Source organism: Solanum stenotomum, chromosome 4, assembly GCF_019186545.1.
Source record: "Solanum stenotomum isolate F172 chromosome 4, ASM1918654v1, whole genome shotgun sequence".
NCBI lineage: Eukaryota > Viridiplantae > Streptophyta > Magnoliopsida > Solanales > Solanaceae > Solanum > Solanum stenotomum.
The window spans coordinates 2520354-2530929 of NC_064285.1; positions in this window are offsets into that span (position 1 = coordinate 2520354).

A 10576-nucleotide genomic window follows, 5' to 3' on the forward strand; every position below is an offset into this window, starting at 1 on the left:
AAACGTTTTAACTTCAATTTTAGACTCAAGTTTCAAGTCAAGCAAAGAGCTTAGAGTTTCAAGCTAAGTAAAGAGTTTCAAGACTCAAATTAAGTCAAGAGTGTAAGTTGAGTTCATTTCTCAAAAGCTATTAGGGAACTATGTATTCCCAAAGAAGTTTCTAAATGTTCTTTTGCATTTGAGTAAGAAAGGAACTATGATTCCAAAAGAGCCTTAGGGCTAGTTTTCAAGAAAAAGGAACATCGTTTCCAAGTGAGCCTTTGGGGCTAGATTTTGAGTAATTAGCTCATTTAAAGAAGGGAAAAAGGACGAATTTACCCCCGAACTTTGATAAATGGTATGTCTATGCCCTCCGTTATACTTTGGGTCCATCTCAGCCCCTGCCGTCCAATTATCGGTACACACATGCCCCTCTCACTAACGGCCCTCTCATCCTATACACGTGTTTTAATCCTAATCAACTACCCGTTTGATCATTATTTTTAACCCATAAACTAACAACCCGCCCCATAAACCCATACCCACCCGATTCCCTCTAAAATATTCAATTAAAAGACCCAAATCTTCCGATCATCTCCTCCGCCGCCACCGGTGATAAAAACGAAAAATTCTGCTAATCCTTCTCAAAGTAGTAATGTGAGTACAGCTGATGTGGATTTTTCTGATGAACAGAAGTTGGATACAGAGGTGATTTCAGGGGTAAATTCTGTTGAGCCGCGGATGAATCAGGAATATAAGGCGATCACTCCTATCAATATTGTTGAACCAGTGTTGCAAATTCAAGAGTCTTCATCAGATGAAGAGAAGATCAATGCTCTATTTGAAAATCCAGCGATGGAAGTTGATGATGTTGAGGTGCAAATTCAAGAAGCTGCTGGTGAAGGAAATGGTGTTTTGGAATTTGAGAACACAATACCAGAAAATAATCTGCCTAAGGAACCAGCACACCTGCAGCAAGGTTTTATTGTTGAGGACTGTAATGCATATTCGGAACTTCAAGCCAATAATACAAACTGTGTTGGACTTCTAATTGGTTGTGGGGACTCTGCAATCAGGAACAATTGGGAGCTAAATACTTTTTCTCCGATTCAAGAACATATGATTCCTGACTTTGCGAATGTCAAGTCAAATATAACTATGCCTGAAATATATGGTACTTTGGCTGAATATATGGATGCCGATGTATTGATGAATCTGGACAATAAGCTGATCAATGCTTTTGATTTTTCTAAACGAATAATTCAATCAAATTGATAGGAGGACATAAAGCTAGTCATCGAAAACTCGTCGCCGGTGGCGGCGGAGGAGATGATCGGAAGATTTGGGTCTTTTAATTGAATATTTTAGAGGGAATCGGGTGGGTATGGGTTTATGGGGCGGGTTGTTAGTTTATGGGTTAAAAATAATGATCAAACGGGTAGTTGATTAGGATTAAAACACGTGTATAGGATGAGAGGGCCGTTAGTGAGAGGGGCATGTGTGTACCGATAATTGGACGGCAGGGGCTGAGATGGACCCAAAGTATAACGGAGGGCATAGACGTACCATTTATCAAAGTTCGGGGGTAAATTCGTCCTTTTTCCCTTTAAAGAAAGATGTGTTTAAAACACTTATGAGTCAAAAGCATTTTGGGAGTAGTATCGAGCACCGATTTGGGGACGCGAGTTCATATTAAACTCAACTCTCCATAAGAACCATGTAGCCAACATGGGAGTTAATGGGTCATACTTTTTAGATGAACCCGTAAGATTAAGCTAGTGGATCCACTTAGTAAAGTTAGCTTCCTATATCAAGACCAGGTGTAGGATGGTCCTCAGGCAACGTGAGGTCAGTGGCGGAGGCAAGAATTCTATCAAGGGGGTTCAAATAAAAAAAATGTTGTTGCCTGGAATCGAACCCGTAACCCAAAGCTCACATAGGCTGATTCCTGACCCCCATAAACCATTGAGCTACTCCTTTGACATATGCTCAGGGGGTTCAATTTTAAATATATACACGTACACAAAAAAATTGATCTTATATATATAGTGTAATTTTTTTTCCGAGGGGGGTCGGATGACCCCCCCGGACACACTATAGATCCGCCCCTGCGTGAGGTAAAACGTTGTATCTTTAGCTTCCTATATCACGGCAAGGTATAGGATGGTCCTCGGGCAACGTGAGGTAAAACGTTGTATCACCACTCATATTCATAGTGGTGGTTTGTCGGTTAGAGAAGCTCCCACAGTAGAAAGAGCATGGTTCCTCGAGGGTTCTGCTTAGGATGGATGGGGGTATGGGACTTCATTCATACATTACACAAGTAGACCTTGAGAGGAAGCATGGTATTTTCATGATATTATAAATATGATTTTTGCGTCATGTTTTAAGAGTTTTACAAGCTTTATTTACTGCATGTGTCTTATTGCTTTATATATTGAGTTCAGTTATTCATGAGTTGAACAGAGCCAAGGTAAGTGTTCTCTTGTACTCTTTTCAAGCTTAAGTCATGGTTTAGCTTTCCAGCTCGCATACTCGTACATTCAATGTACTGATGCCAGTTGACCTGCATCTTATGACGATGCAGATTCAGGTACCCTAGATTAGCATCCTGCACGTCGTTGATCTAGCTGAGCACTCCAGAGTCAGTGGTGAGCTTCCTTGCTTTCCGGAGGACTCAATTATTTTGTGTACTTAGTTTTGTTCTATTATGATGTTGCGGGGTCTGTCTCAACATCCATCTTAGTATTTTAGAGGATTCATAGACAGTCAGTCAGTTAGTATTGAGTCTTTCATCTATGTATATATGTAAATATTCTATTTTGAGACTCGAGCTACCTTTTGGCATGTTATGCATCAATTGGTTGTTTTATAACCTTTCATTGCATGAAGTTATTTTGTTGAGTTAAGTTTCCGCTGAGTTAAGAAAGCCAGGCCAAGGGTTCGCTTGGGGCCAGCAATGGTCTCCGAGTGCCGGTCCCGCCCAGGGTGTAGGCTCGGGGCGTGACAAACTTGGTATTAGAGCACATAGTTCAAGAGTCCTAGGGAGTCTATGAAGCCATGTCTGTAGGGTCCTAGTTATCGGTGTGAAGCGCGCCACATCTATAATTGGGAGACTACAACATTTAGGAAGATTTCTCACTTCTTTTACACTCATCTCGTATGTTAGAGTTTATCTCTAACGAGTTTCTTCCTAATCCGTGCTTGCGCGTGTTTTCAGATAATCATGCCTCCACGAAGAGTTGGTAGAGGGCGTCTTCCTAGACGTTATGTTGATGAACAAGAGTTACCCTATGCACCGGGAGTGCAAGATCAATGGGAAGTTTCTAATGCCGAGTTCAGAGAGGCTATTAGGATGTTGAGTCAAGCTGTGGTTAATCAGATTGGTTAGCAGAGGGGAGCTAGACACGAGAGAGCTGACACTTCTAGGATCCGTGAGTTCTTGGGGATGAATCCTCCGAGTTTCATGGGTTCAAGCACTACTGAGGATCCAGAGGACTTCGTTGAGGAGTTGAAGAAGATTTTTGATGTGATGCATGTGGCAGATACTGAGGGGTTGAACTAGCGGTGTATCAATTGAAGGATGTTGCTAGAGCTTGGTTCGACCAGTAGAAAGGGGGCAGAGTTGAGAATGCACCACCTGCGAGTTGGGCTTCTTTTTAGGAAGCTTTCTTGGGGCATTTCTTTCCTCGAGAATTGAGAGAGGCCAAGGTACGTGAGTTCCTCACACTTAAGCAGGAGTCTTTGAGTGTTCATGAGTACAATCTAAAGTTCACCCAACTATCCTGCTATGCTCCGGAGATGGTTGTGGATATGAGGAATAGAATAAGTTTGTTTGTTGCTGGGTTGTCTCGGTTGTCAAGTAAGGAAGGTAGGGCTGCAATGCTTATCGGGGACATGGACATATCTAGGTTGATGGTCTATGTGCAGCAAGTTGAGGAAGAAAAACTGAGGGACAGAGAAGAGTTCAGAAATAAGAGAGCTAAGACTGGTAGTGAGTCCGGGCAGCAGAAAGGTAATGTGAACCGTTCCTCCTTTCAGCAAAGGCAAAAGGGACCTGCTCCATCATCTGTTAGTGCACCTGCACCCAGAAATAAAAATGGGTATGCAGGACAGAATTCACAGAACTTCAAAGCTGGACCTGCACAGTCTCAGAATAGTATAGCACAAGGAAGTAACCGGGGTTTTGCATGTGCTAGGTATGGTAGAGTCCATCCAGGGAAGTGTCGTCAAGGCCAGACAGGTTGTTTCAAATGTGGGCAAGAGGGTCACTTCATGAAAGAGTGCCCTAAGAACAATCAAGGTAGTGGAAATCTGGGCAGTAGGGCCCATTCTTCATCAGTTGCTCCCCCAGACAGGACGACACCTAGAGGAGCTACTTCTAGTACCGGTGGAGGAGAAAATCGCCTCTATGCTATCACCCGGTGTCATGAGCAAGAGAACTCTCCAAACGTTGTTACTGGTATGATCAATGTCTTTGCTTTTGATGTGTATGCTTTGTTAGATCCAGGAGCAAGTTTATCTTTTGTATCTCCTTATGTTGCAAATAAGTTTGATGTTCTTCCTGAAAGACTTTGTGAACCCTTTTGTGTTTCTACACCTATTGGGGATTCTATTTTAGCAGAAAGAGTTTATCGTGATTGTCCTGTTTCCATCAATCACAAGAGCACCATGGCTGATTTGGTTGAGTTAGACATGGTAGATTTCGATGTCATTCTAGGTACGGATTGGCTTCATGCTAGTTATGCATCGATAGATTGTAGAACTCGAGCAGTCAAGTTTCAGTTTTCGAATGAGCCAATCTTAGAGTGGAGTAGTAGTTCAGCAGTGCCTAAGGGTCATTTTATTTCGTACCTTAAGGCGAGAAAGTTAGTTTCAAAGGGTTGTATCTATCACTTAGTCCGAGTTCATGACTCTAGTGTTGAGATACCTTTTTTTCAGTCAGTTCCTATAGTAAGAGAGTTTCCAGAAGTGTTTCCTGATGATCTACCCGGAATTTCTCCTGAGAGAGAAATAATTTCGGCATAGATCTCATTCCAGATACTCGTTCTATCTCTATTCCGCCATATATAATGGCACCAGCAGAGTTGAAACAGCAATTGAAAGACCTTCTAGAGAAGGGTTTCATTCGACCGAGTGTCTCACCTTGGGGTGCTCCGGTCTTGTTTGTGAGAAAGAAAGATGGTTGCCTTGGGATGTGTATAGATTACCGCCAGTTGAATAAGGTTACCATCAAGAATAAGTACCCTCTTCCGAGGATTGATGATCTTTTTGATCAGCTTCAGGGTGCCGCCTGTTTTTCAAAGATTGATCTTAGATCAGGCTATCATCAGTTAAGAGTAAGGGAATGTGATATTCTAAAGACAGCTTTCAGGACCAGATACGGTCATTTCGAGTTCTTAGTCATGTCTTTTGGGTTGACCAATGCACCGGCAGCTTTCATGGACTTGATGAATAGAGTCTTCAAACCTTATTTAGATACGTTTGTTATCGTCTTCATTGATGACATACTAGTCTATTCAAGGAACGAGGAAGATCATGCTAATCACCTCAGAACAGTTCTTCAAACTTTGAAAGACAAAGAGTTGTATGCCAAGTTCTCTAAGTGTGAGTTTTGGCTCAAGTCTGTGGCATTCCTAGGCCACATTGTGTCCGGCGACGGAATCAAAGTAGATACTCGGAAGATTGAGGCAGTGCAGAATTGGCCTAGACCCACATCTCCAACTGAAATTAGGAGTTTCTTGGGTTTAGCTGGCTACTATAGAAGGTTTGTTGAGGGGTTCTCGTCTATTGCATCTCCTTTGACGAAGTAGACTTAGAAAGCAGTAAAATTTCAATGGTCTGAAGCTTTTGAGAAAAACTTTCAGGAATTGAAAAAAAGATTGATTACAGCTCCAGTTTTGACGCTACCAGAAGGTACTCAAGATCTTGTGGTGTATTGTGATGCATTTAGAATTGATTTGGGTTGTGTCCTAATGCAAAATGGCAAGGTTATAGCTTATGCCTCCAAACAGTTGAAAGTTCATGAGAAGAACTACCCGACCCATGACTTAGAGTTAGCGGCTGTAGTGTTCGCTTTGAAGATATGGCGTCATTACTTGTATGGTGTGCATGTTGATATATTCACTGATCACAAGAGCCTTCAATACGTGCTTACTCAGAAGGAACTTAATCTCAGACAAAGGAGGTGGTTAGAATTACTCAAGGACTATGACCTGAGTATCCTTTACCACCCAGGTAAGGCTAATGTTGTTGCTGATTCCTTAGCAGGTTGTCTATGGGTAGCACCGCCCATATTGAAGAATGAAGAAGAGAGTTAGCAAAAGATGTGCACAGACTGGCATGCCTGGGAGTCAGACTTACAGATTCCGCAGAAGGAGGAATAGAGGTGACGAACAGGGCCGAGTCATCACTAGTGTCAGAAGTGAAAGAGAAGCAAGATCAAGATCCCATTTTGCTTGAGTTAAAGGCAAATGTCCAAAAGCAAAGAGTATTAACTTTTGAACAAAGGGGAGATGGTGCATTGAGATATCAAGGTAGATTGTGTGTACTTATGGTAGATGGACTCCAAGAAAGGATTATGGAGGAAGCTCATAGCTCCAGATATTCCATTCATCCGGGTTCCACAAAGATGTACCGTGACTTGAGAGAAGTTTATTGGTGGAATGGCATGAAGAAGGACATTGCAGAGTTTGTGGCTAAGTGTCCAAATTGCCAGCAAGTAAAAGTTGAGCACCAAAGGCCCGGTGGTTTGGCTCAGAGGATAGAGCTTCCGGAATGGAAGTGGGAGATGATCAATATTGATTTCATCACAGGGTTGCCAAGGTCTCGCCGACAGCATGATTCCATTTGGGTGATTGTCGACAGAATGACAAAGTCAGCGCATTTTCTACCGGTAAGGACTACCTATTCAGCAGAAGATTATGCCAAGTTGTATATTCAAGAGATAATGAAACTTCATGGAGTCCAGTCTCCATTATTTTAGATAGAGGTGCACAGTTTACTGCACAGTTCTGGAAATATTTTCAGAAGGGCTTGGGTTCCAAGGTGAACTTAAGTACTGCCTTTCATCCTCAGACTGATGGGCAAGCAGAGCGTACTATTCAGACTTTAGAAGATATGTTGAGAGCTTGTGTGATCGATTTTAAAGGCAATTGGGATGATTACCTACCACTCATTGAGTTTGCCTACAATAACAGTTATCACTCTAGCATCCAGATGGTTCCTTACGAAGCTCTTTATGAGAGAAGATGTAGATCTCCTATTGGATGGTTCGAAGTTGGTGAAGCAGGGTTGATAGGACCAGACTTAGTTCACCAAGCTATGGAGAAGGTGAAAGTGATTCAAGAGAGATTGAAAACAGCACAGAGTCGCCAGAAATCCTACACTGATGTTAGGAGAAGGGCATTAGAGTTTGAAGTAGATGATTGGGTTTATTTGAAGGTTTCACCCATGAAAGGGGTTATGAGGTTTGGTAAGAAGGGGAAACTTAGTCCCCGATATATTGGACCTTACCGCATAGCCAAGAGAATTGGCAATGTTGCTTATGAGTTGGAGTTACCACATGGACTAGAAGTGGTTCATCCGGTATTTCATATCTCCATGTTGAAGAAGTGCATAGGTGATCCTTCGTTGATCCTACCGACTGAAAGTATTAAGATCAAGGATAACTTATCTTATGAGGAGGTTCCTGTTCAGATTCTAGACCGTCAAGTTCGTAGGCTGAGAACGAAGGATGTAGCCTCAGTCAAGGTCCTTTGGAGGAACCAATTTGTTGAGGAAACCACTTGGGAAGCCGAAAAGGACATGAAGAAGAGATATCCACATCTCTTTGAATCCGGAGGACACCCAGATTAAGGTATTAATTTCCTCCTTAGTGCTCTTTAAATTATAATGAGCATGTTGTGATTGTTGTTGTGTTTGCTTGGTTGCCTGTTGGGTGTTTGAGTTATTGTTGCACCCTTAGCTTTGAAAGAGTAACCTCATTCGAGGACGAATGTTCCCAAGAGGGAGATATTGTAACATCTGCCAATTTGAAATAGCTAAGAAGAGGCTTGAAATTTGAAAATTTTCATTTTTGGAAAGGATTTAAAAATCTGGAATTTGGCTAAGTGTGGAAATCAGTGAGTTTTTGGCCAAATTTGAGCAGTCATAACTTCTAGCTCAGGATGAGTTAGGAGTAGTTCCAGTTATGGTTGTGAATCTTGTGGAATGATCTTTCCAACGCCATCTAGTTTGCTCGATTCCGAGTTCGTATGAGCGAGTTATGCCTTTTAGAAGTCGGGCAGTTGGCAGGGAAATCTGTCCGGGAAATTAAGGGCATTTTGGTCTTTTTCCCTAGCCATTTCTTTTGGGATTATATGGTGTGTTAGGCTGACTTTGGATCATTTTTATTCCATTTTAAAGAGACAAAGTTAGGGTTCTTGAGAGTGAAGAAGAGAAGAAGAAGAGAAGAAGAAGAGAAGAAGGAGAAGAAGAGGAGATCAACAAGTTTCCGTCGTGGAGATCATCGGGGGTGATCCCTATCAAGGTATGTGAGTTCTTAGTGTGGGTTGATCCTTTCCCCCACACACCAAGCTCATTTTATGATTCGAGGAAAGATTGGAATTGTTGTTGAAGTTGTTAGTTGTTGTTGATGTTGTTAGTTGTGTTGTTGAAGTTGTTTTTGGTTGTGAGACATGATTGGGTTGTGTTTTGAGTTGTAATCCATGGAATGTTGAGGGATATGATGATCCTTAGTGTTTGGGGTTAGATCCTTTGAAGTAAGGATGGTTTAGAGTTGAAGAAAAGAGGGAGAAAAGTCGAGTTTCTAGGCAAGGGGATTGGCGCGTCGCGCCTGTCATCGCGCCCCAAGAGGGGCTCTGAAGCCCAGCCCTTGGGGCGGCGCGCCACTCAGAGCGCCAGCAGGCCTTCTCTGAAGTTTTTGGCCTGGCGCTCCGCGCCTTTCAGAGCGCCAAGAGCGCCAAGCTTTCCCATTTTTTCCATGCCTTCTCATGCATGTTCCTAGGTGTTGTACCTATGTTCCCTAGTTGTTTCCCACACCCCAAAGTGTTTCAAAACATCTTGAACTCATCTAAATACGTGTGATCATATACCTTGAATCCATAGTTCAATTCAAGGCAAGTTAGTATCAAGTTAAGGAGAAGTTAGAGTCAAGTCAAGCTATGTTAAGAAGTAAGTTCAAGCAAGTCTTCCAAGCTTTTCAAGAGTCTTCATTGAACGTTTTAACTTCATTTTTAGACTCAAGTTTCAAGTCAAGCAAAGAGCTTAGAGTTTCAAGCTAAGTAAGGAGTTTCGAGACTCAAATTAAGTCAAGAGTGTAAGTTGAGTTCATTTCTCAAAAGCTATTAGGGAACTATGTATTCCCGAAGAAGTTTCTAAATATTTTTTTGCATTTGAGTAAGAAAGGAACTATGATTCCAAAAGAGCCTTAGGGCTAGTTTTCAAGAAAAAGGAACATCGTTTCCAAGTGAGCCTTTGGGGCTAGATTTTGAGTAATTAGCTCATTTAAAGAAAGATGTGTTTAAAACACTTATGAGTCAAAAGCATTTTGGGAGTAGTATCGAGCACCGATTTTGTAACACCCTGTATCCGAAAATAGAGATTTCAGATTTCTGGTGTTACAGGTGGCACTCACGGACACCATCCACGGACCGTAGATGGACTCACGGTCCATCCTGCAGGTCCGTGGTTCATGACAGAAAACTTCCCCAGAACTCAGTCAGAAAATTTGGCTAAGTCCCGACTCACGGACAGACTCACGGTCTGTAGATCAAACCACGGTCTGTGGTCTGTGTCCATAGATCGAGACTTCCCTTACCAGCCTCTGACACAAACTACGGTCGACCAGCACGGACCATCATTTGATCCACCGTCCGAAGGTCTGACCGTAGATGAGGTTAGCAGCTAGTTAGATGAAAAATATTGATGGGTCAACTTCATATGGTCATAACTTTTAGCACAAAACGATTTATGTGTCCCATGACCTATGGTTAGATAGATAATTGAATTATCTTTCCAACGCCACTGAGTTTCCTAAATTTCGATCTTCGAGTAAAAAGTTATGCCCATTTTAGTGAAACCCTATCGGGCAGACTCGACCTACGGACCCAATCGACGGACCGTCGATTGATTGACGGACCGTCAGTCCAGTCCGTCAGTCACTCCGACAGCAGCTAATTCAAGGGTCTTTTGGTCTTTTCCTATTTCGTTTAACCCTTAAGATACGTCGTTTAGACCTTAAATCATGAGGTTTTAATCAGTTTAAACCTAGAAACATAATTAGAACTTACCTTAGTCAAAATCATTAATCAAAACTTAGAAAATTAGAAGCAAGAGAGGAGAAAAAGGTCAAGAACCCTAGTTCAAGAACGCAGCAAGGTTCCTTCAGTTCCAGCCCCGAAATCGAAAGATTTCTCCGTGTAATTCGTCACCAGGTATGTGGGATTTCACTAGTGGGTTCATTTCACCCATTAGGTCCCTAAAATTCAGTCACATTCTTGATTCCATGATTATGAACAGACCTAGGGTTTCTAGAATTTCAACAGATCATCATGAATTAGTTATTTAAATGTTTCAAATCAGATTATCATGTTAT